This window comes from Lipotes vexillifer, unplaced genomic scaffold (assembly GCF_000442215.2).
Source record: "Lipotes vexillifer unplaced genomic scaffold, Lipotes_vexillifer_v1.1 scaffold8, whole genome shotgun sequence".
Classification (NCBI taxonomy): Eukaryota; Metazoa; Chordata; class Mammalia; order Artiodactyla; family Lipotidae; genus Lipotes; species Lipotes vexillifer.
In genome coordinates, this window is record NW_006781519.1 from 2,793,875 (window position 1) to 2,802,963 (window position 9,089).

The following is a 9,089-nucleotide window of genomic DNA, read 5'->3' on the forward strand; positions in this document are numbered from 1 at the left end:
CTTTCCCTTTGGTAACCATAAGTTTGTTTTCTATGTCTGTGAGTCTGTTTCTGTTCAGTAAATAAGTTCATTTGTATCATATTTTAGATTGCACATATAAGTGATATCATATGACATTTGTTTTTCTCTCTTTGAATTACTTCACTTAATATGATAATCTCTAAGTCCATCCATGTTGCTGCAAATTGCATTAGTTCATTTTTTTATGGCTGAATCATATTCCATTGTATACATATACCACATTTTATTTATCAATTCATTTGTTGTTGGAATTTAGGTTGTGTTTCCATGTCTTGGCTATTGTAAATAGTGCTGCTATGAATATTGGGGTGCATGTACATTTTCAAATTATAATTTTATCCAGATATACGCCCAGGAGTGGGATTGCTGGATCATATGGCAACTCTACTTTTCATTTTTTAAGGAACTTCCTTACTGTTCTCCATAGAGGCTGTTCACAAAAGATTCAGCTCATTCTCTTCCTTCACATGTAATATTTTCACTACAGTCTCAGGGAGGGCAACACAAAAATCTCATCTGGTGACTATGTCAAGCTCTAAATCCAAGATGTCTGAATTAGGCACAGATAATCTCTATATCAGACCTATATGTGACCCTTATGTGAAAAAAAAATAAAATATAAAGAAAAATTATCTCTTTCCTGCACATACTCAATTTATGATGATTGAAAAGGGACAAGATAATACCAATAAACATCTTCATTAGGAAGGGGGAAGGATGGGAAACCTACACATGCTAGTGGTTAAAGCTTCCACATAGAAGATATATATTATATCAGTTCTCCTCATATTTTATTGGCCAAACCAAGCCATGTGGCTATACAACAATTCGGTTAATGAGTCTGGAAAATAAAATCCTAATGTGACCCTGGAAGGGAGTCTGAAATAGGCAGTGTAGAACATTAATGATTACTGTAAATTACATATAGGGATATATGAAACCACACAGTATCAAAGTAAAAAAGGAAAAGTATCAGTAACTGCTTTTTTTTCCTATTCCCTGAAATGCAGACTTCACTTCTCAGACTTTGAATACATCCAATCTTTTAATCAGACCACAAGGAGAAATGATCAGTTTACTTCATTATGTAAGGCCAGTCACAGCTGACTTTTGCACAGCATTTTTATATCCCACGTTAGAGGTAATATAGACAAAAGACAAGGAGTTGTGATAATTGAAACAAAGGAAATGTGAAGTTTAGAGTGCAACATAAATTTATTTTTCATGTTTAGAACATCCTCATATTTTCATCTTCTTGGTTTTAATAAATTTTATTTACATTTCAGAATTTTCAAACTTTATAAAACATAGCACTGTGCATAAAAATCACCTCAGATCCTTATGTAGGCAGCTATTGGACCTTACTCCTTATTAGGTCTGTAGTGGGTCTCAGGAATCTACACTTCTAAAAAGCATTCCTTGGACTTCCCTGGTGGTGCAGTGGTTAAGAATCCACTAGCCAATGCAGGGGACAAGTGTTGGAGCCCTGGTCTGGGAAGATCCCACATACTGCAGAGCAACTAAGCCCGTATGCAACAACTACTGAGCCCACATGCTACAACTACTGAAGCCCGCATGCCTAGAGCCTGTGCTCTGCCACAAGAGAAGCCACAGCAATGCGAAGCCTAAACACCGCAACAAAGAGTAGTCCCCACTCGTTGCAGCTAGAAAAGCCTGTGTGCAGAAATGCCCAACTCAGACAAAAATAAAAATAATAAATATATAAATTTATTAAAAATATAAAAAGCATTCCTGATTATTCTGAAGTGGGTGATCTGTGCAAACCCCATGTATAAATGAATGAAATAGAGTAACTAGATTCAAAATAATCCAAGAATTTCTGAATTATTTTGCAGTGAAAATCTATATTAATATAAAATTCATATTCATATATATATAAATAAATAACTTACAGAACATGGCATATTTCATGCTAAAATAGATAAATCAGTTATGAGTAAAGTTAATTTCTTACTGAAAAAATCACGTCACATTTTGAAACTGATATACTAGTTTCAAACTGTTGAATTAAATAGATCACCTTCTTTATCAGGTATATCATGTATTGAGTAAGTTATATAAACTGCTAAATTAGATGCCCTGCTTGAATGTGAAACATCACCCTCTGAACCAGAAGCTAACCTTCTAAATTAGATATATAACTTGCTGAATCTAATATCTAATACACTAACTCAAAGTTACCACCCACTAATTCATGAGTATTGAAATCATCTATTCTCAGGTTGCATATATATTTAAAGAACTAGTGCATGCCTTACATAATCCTTATCTCAGATTTTACTTGAGGAAGCCCCTAGAGATTTTATTTTGCTTTAATGCATTAAGAGTTTGATCAATTGTCTTCTACTTGTTATATTTAAGCCACCAGTTGTCTGGAGAAAGTGGAGGTATAGCTCTGCATGAATTATGGAAATATATATTTTTAGGTAAGGAATCTAAACAAATACATTATTTAGTGAGTTCTATTTACTGTTGCTCCTTCTGTGCTATGCAAACACCAAATCTAAAAGTAGAAAGTGAGCAGAAACTTACCTGCTAAATAAGGTCTATTTAAACTAGTGATATTTTGGCGCTCTGTAAAGATCCTCCAGGTGGGGTTGTGACTGGTTTAAAACGCAGATTGAACAAGAATGTGGCTATTAGTTGATTAATATATTTAAATATATTGATATTTTTATTGTAGTGAAAATCATATTTGAAATAAATATGATTGTAAATTCAGACTTACTGCATTGGAGTAGAATACAATCTATGTACTATATCTATTGGTGTCTGTATATCATGCTTAATGGTCTTCCAACTATGTAGACTGCCTAGGCATAGCATAAATCTCAATAGCATCCTATTATTCATGTGTGATTTTGGGAGTGTATAAGAATTAATTAGTATATTTAAATAAAATGTTATAACATATTTTCTCAAATATATCACCTCCTGTATAATTATTCCATCACAATCAATGTTTAATCATTTGTTTGTTTTGTGAAATATTTTAAAACATAATTTTTATGTCAAAATCTAGGGTTATCTTATTTTTTTTTAATTTAGAGGTGACTTGAACATTATTCTCCCTCAGAATGGGAGAAAAATATTTGCAAATGAAGCAACTGACAAAGGATTAATCTCCAAAACATACAAGCAGCTCATGCAGCTCAATATCAAAAAAACAAACAACCCAATCCAAAAGTGGGCAGAAGACCTAAATAGACATTTTTACAAAGAAGATATAGAGATTGTCAACAGACACATGAAAGAATGCTCAACATCATTAATCATTGGAGAAATGCAAATTAAAACTACAATGAGATATCATCTCACACCTGTCAGAATGGCCATCATTAAAAGATCTACAAACAATAAATTTTGGAGAGGTTGTGGAGAAAATGGAACCTTCTTGCCCTGTTGGTGGGAATGTAAATTGATACAGCGACTATGGAGAAGAGTGTGGACGTTTCTTTTTTTTTTTCTTTTTTTTTTTTTTAACATCTATATTGGGGTATAATTGTTTTACAATGGTGTGTTAGTTTCTGCTTTATAACAGAGTGAGTCAGTTATACATATATATATGTTCCCATATCTCTTCCCTCTTTGTCTCCCTCCCTCCCACCCTCCCTATCCCACCCCTCCAGACAGCCACAAAGAACTGAGCCGGTTTCCCTGTGCCATGCGGCTGCTTCCCACTGGCTATCTACCTTACGTTTGTTACTATATATATGTCCATGTCTCTCTCTCGCCCTAACACACCTCACCCTTCCCCCTCCCCATATCCTCAAGTCTGTTCTCCAGTAGGTCTCTGTCTTTATTCCTCTTTTACCCCTAGGTTCTTCATAACATTTTTTTTTCTTAAATTCCATATATATGTGTTAGCATACGGTATTTGTCCTTCTCTTTCTGACTTACTTCACTCCGTATGACAGACTCTAGATCTATCCACCTCATTACAAATAGCTCAATTTCGTTTCTTTTTATGGCTGAGTAATATTCCATTGTATATATGTGCCACATCTTCTTTATCCATTCATCCGACGACGGGCACTTAGGTTGTTTCCATCTCCGGGCTATTGTAAATAGAGCTGCAATGAACATTTTGGTACATGACTCTTTCTGAATTCTGGTTTCCTCAGGGTATATACCTAGTAGTGGGATTGCTGGGTCATATGGTAGTTCTATTTGTAGTTTTTTAAGGAACCTCCATACTGTTCTCCATAGTGGCTGAACCAATTCACATTCCCACCAGCAGTGCAAGAGTGTTCCCTTTTCTCCACACCCTCTCCAGCATTTATTGTTTCTAGATTTTTTGATGATGGCCATTCTGACTGGTGTGAGATGATATCTCATTGTAGTTTTGATTTGCATTTCTCTAATGATTAATGATGTTGAGCATTCTTTCATGTGTTTGTTGGCAGTCTGTATATCTTCTTTGGAGAAATGTCTATTTAGGTCTTCTGCCCATTTTTGGATTGGGTTGTTTATTTTTTTGTTATTGAGCTGCATGAGCTGCCTGTAAATTTTAGAGATTAATCCTTTGTCAGTTGATTCATTTGCAAATATTTTCTCCCATTCTGAGGGCTGTCTTTTGGTCTTGTTTATGGTTTCCTTTGCTGTGCAAAAGCTTTGAAGTTTCATTAGGTCCCATTTGTTTATTTTTGTTTTTATCTCCATTACTCTAGGAGATGGGTCAAGAAGGATCTTGCTGTGATTTATGTCATAGAGTGTTCTGCCTATGTTTTCCTCTAAGAGTTTGATAGTTTCTGGCCTTACATTTAGGTCTTTAATCCATTTTGAGCTTATTTTTGTGTATGGTGTTAGGGAGTGATCTAATCTCATACTTTTACATGTACCTATCCAATTTTCCCAGCACCACTTATTGAAGAGGCTGTCCTTTCTCCACTGTATATTCCTGCCACCTTTATCAAAGATAAGGTGACCATATGTGCATGGGTTTATCTCTGGGCTTTCTATCCTATTCCATTGATCTATCTTTCTGTTTTTGTGCCAGTACCATACTGTCTTGATTACTGTAGCTTTGTAGTATAGTCTGAAGTCAGGCAGCCTGATTCCTCCAGCTCCATTTTTTGTTCTCAAGATTGCTTTGGCTATTCGGGGTCTTTTGTGTTTCCATACAAATTGTGAAATTTTTTGTTCTAGTCTTCCATTGATCTATCTTTCTGTTTGTGTGCCAGTACCATATTGTCTTGATTACTGTAGTTTGTAGTATAGTCTGAAGTCAGGCAGCCTGATTCCTCCAGCTCCATTTTTTGTTCTCAAGATTGCTTTGGCTATTCGGGGTCTTTTGTGTTTCCATACAAATTGTGAAATTTTTTGTTCTAGTTCTGTGAAAAATGCCAGTGGTAGTTTGATAGGGATTGCATTGAATCTATAGATTGCTTTGGGAAGTAGAGTCATTTTCACAATGTTGATTCTTCCAATCCAAGAACATGGTATATCTCTCCATCTGTTTGTATCATCTTTAATTTCTTTCATCAGTGTCTTATAATTTTCTGCATACAGGTCTTTTGTCTCCTTAGGTAGGTTTATTCCTAGATATTTTATTCTTTTTGTTGCAATGGTAAATGGGAGTGTTTTCTTGATTTCACTTTCAGATTTTTCATCATTAGTATATAGGAATGCCAGAGATTTCTGTGCATTAATTTTGTATCCTGCTACTTTACCAAATTCATTGATTAGCTCTAGTAGTTTTCTGGTAGCATCTTTAGGATTCTCTATGTATAGTATCATGTCATCTGCAAACAGTGACAGCTTTACTTCTTCTTTTCCGATTTGGATTCCTTTTATTTCCTTTTCTTCTCTGATTGCTGTGGCTAAAACTTCCAAAACTATGTTGAATAAGAGTGGTGAGAGTGGGCAACCTTGTCTTGTTCCTGACCTTAGTGGAAATGCTTTCAGTTTTTCGCCATTGAGGATGATGTTGGCTGTGGGCTTGTCATATACGGCCTTTATTATATTGAGGAAAGTTCCCTCTACACCTACTTTCTGCAGGGTTTTTATCATAAATGGGTGTTGAATTTTGTCAAAAGCTTTCTCTGCATCTATTGAGATGATCATATGGTTTTTCTCCTTCAATTTGTTAATATGGTTAATCACATTGATAGATTTGCGTATATTGAAGAATCCTTGCATTCCTGGAATAAACCCCACTTGATCATGGTGTATGATCCTTTTAATGTGCTGTTGGATTCTGTTTGCTAGTATTTTGTTGAGGATTTTTGCATCTATGTTCATCAGTGATATTGGCCTGTAGTTTTCTTTCTTTGTGACATCCTTGTCTGGTTTTGGTATCAAGGTGATGGTGGCCTCGTAGAATGAGTTTGGGAGTGTTCCTCCCTCTGCTATATTTTGGAAGAGTTTGAGAAGAATAGGTGTTAGCTCTTCTCTAAATGTTTGATAGAATTCGCCTGTGAAGCCATCTGGTCCTGGGCTTTTGTTTGTTGGAAGATTTTTAATCACAGTTTCAATTTCAGTGTTTGTGATTGGTCTGTTCATATTTTCTATTTCTTCCTGATTCAGTCTTGGCAGTTTGTGCATTTCTAAGAATTTGTCCATTTCTTCCAGATTGTCCATTTTATTGGCATAGAGTTGCTTGTAGTAATCCCTCATGATTTTTTGTATTTCTGCAGTGTCAGTTGTTACTTCTCCTTTTTCATTTCTGATTCTATTGATTTGAGTCTTCTCCCTTATTTTCTTGATGAGTCTGGCTAATGGTTTATCAATTTTGTTAATCTTCTCAAAGAACCAGCTTTTAGTTTTATTGATCTTTGCTATTGTTTCCTTCATTTCTTTTTCATTTATTTCTGATCTGATTTTTATGATTTCTTTCCTTCTGCTAACTCTGGGGTTTTTTTGTTCTTCTTTCTCTAATTGCTTGAGGTGCAAGGTTAGGTTGTTTATTCGAGATGTTTCCTGCTTCTTAAGGTGGGCTTGTATTGCTATAAACTTCCCTCTTAGAACTGCTTTTGCTGCATCCCATAGGTTTTGGGTCGTTGTATCTCCATTGTCATTTGTTTCTAGGTATTTTTTAATTTCCTCTTTGATTTCTTCAGTGATCACTTCGTTACTAAGTAGTGTATTGTTTAGCCTCCATGTGTTTGTATTTTTTACTGCTCTTTTCCTATAATTGATATCTAATCTCATGGCGTTGTGGTCGGAAAAGATACTTGATATAATTTCAATTTTCTTAAATTTACCAAGGCTTGATTTGTGACCCAAGATATGATCTATCCTGGAGAATGTTCCATGAGCACTTGAGAAAAATGTGTATTCTGTTGTTTTTGGATGGAGTGTCCTATAAATATCAATTAAGTCCATCCTGTTTAATGTATCATTTAAAGCTTGTGTTTCCTTATTTATTTTCATTTTGGATGATCTGTCCATTGGTGAAAGTGGGGTGTTGAAGTCCCCTACTATGAATGTGTTACTGTCGATTTCCCCTTTTATGGCTGCTAGTTTTTGCCTTATGTATTGAGGTGCTCCTATGTTGGGTGCATAAATATTTACAATTGTTATATCTTCTTCTTGGATCGATCCCTTAATCATTATGTAGTGTCCTTCTTTGTCTCTTCTGATAGTCCTTATTTTAAAGTCTATTTTGTCTGATATGAGAATTGCTACTCCAGCTTTCTTTTGGTTTCCATTTGCATGGAATATCTTTTTCCATCCCCTTACTTTCAGTCTGTATGTGTCTCTAGGTCTGAAGTGGGTCTCTTGTAGACAGCATATATATGGGTCTTGTTTTTGTATCCATTCAGCCAATCTGTGTCTTTTGGTGGGAGCATTTAGTCCATTTACATTTAAGGTAATTATCGATATGTATGTTCCTATTCCCATTTTCTAAATTGTTTTGGGTTCGTTATTATAGGACTTTTCCTTCTCTTGTGTTTTTGTCTAGAGAAGTTCCTTTAGCATTTGTTGTAAAGCTGGTTTGGTGGTGCTGAACTCTCTCAGCTTTTGCTTGTCTGTAAAGGTTTTAATTTCTCCATCAAATCTGAATGAGATCCTTGCTGGGTAGAGTAATCTTGGTTGCAGGTTTTTCTCCTTCATCACTTTCAGTATGTCCTGCCACTCCCTTCTGGCTTGTAGAGTTTCTGCTGAGAGATCAGCTGTTAACCTTATGGGGATTCCCTTGTGTGTTATTTGTTGTTTTTCCCTTGCTGCTTTTAATATGCTTTCTTTGTATTTAGTTTTTGACAGTTTGATTAATATGTGTCTTGGCGTATTTCTCCTTGAATTTATCCTGTATGGGACTCTCTGTGCTTCCTGGACTTGATTAACGATTTCCTTTCCCATATTAGGGAAGTTTTCAACTATAATCTCTTCAAATATTTTCTCAGTCCCTTTCTTTTTCTCTTCTTCTTCTGGAACCCCTATAATTCGAATGTTGGTGCGTTTAATGTTGTCCCAGAGGTCTCTGAGACTGTCCTCAGTTCTTTTCATTCTTTTTTCTTTATTCTGCTCTGCAGTAGTTATTTCCACTATTTTATCTTCCAGGTCACTTATCCGTTCTTCTGCCTCATTTATTCTGCTATTGATCCCATCTAGAGTATTTTTCATTTCATTTATTGTGTTGTTCATCATTGTCTGTTTCATCTTTATTTCTTCTAGGTCCTTGTTAACTGCTTCTTGCATTTTGTCCATTCTATTTCCAAGATTTTGGATCATCTTTACTATCATTATTCTGAACTCTTTTTCAGGTAGACTGCCTATTTCCTCTTCATTTGTTAGGTCTGGTGGGTTTTTATCCTGCTCCTTCATCTGCTGTGTGTTTTTCTGTCTTCTCATTTTGCTTATCTTACTGTGATTGGGTTCACCTTTTTGCAGGCTGCAAGTTCGTAGCTCCCGTTGTTTTTGATGTCTGTCTCCAGTGGCTAAGGTTGGTTCAGTGCGTTGTGTAGGCTTCCTGGTGGAGGGGACTAGTGGCTGTGTTGTGGTGTATGAGGCTAGATCTTGTCTCTCTAGTGGGCAGGTCCACGTCTGGTGGTGTGTTTTGGGGTGTCTGTGGACTTATTATGATTTTAGGCAGCCTCTCTGCT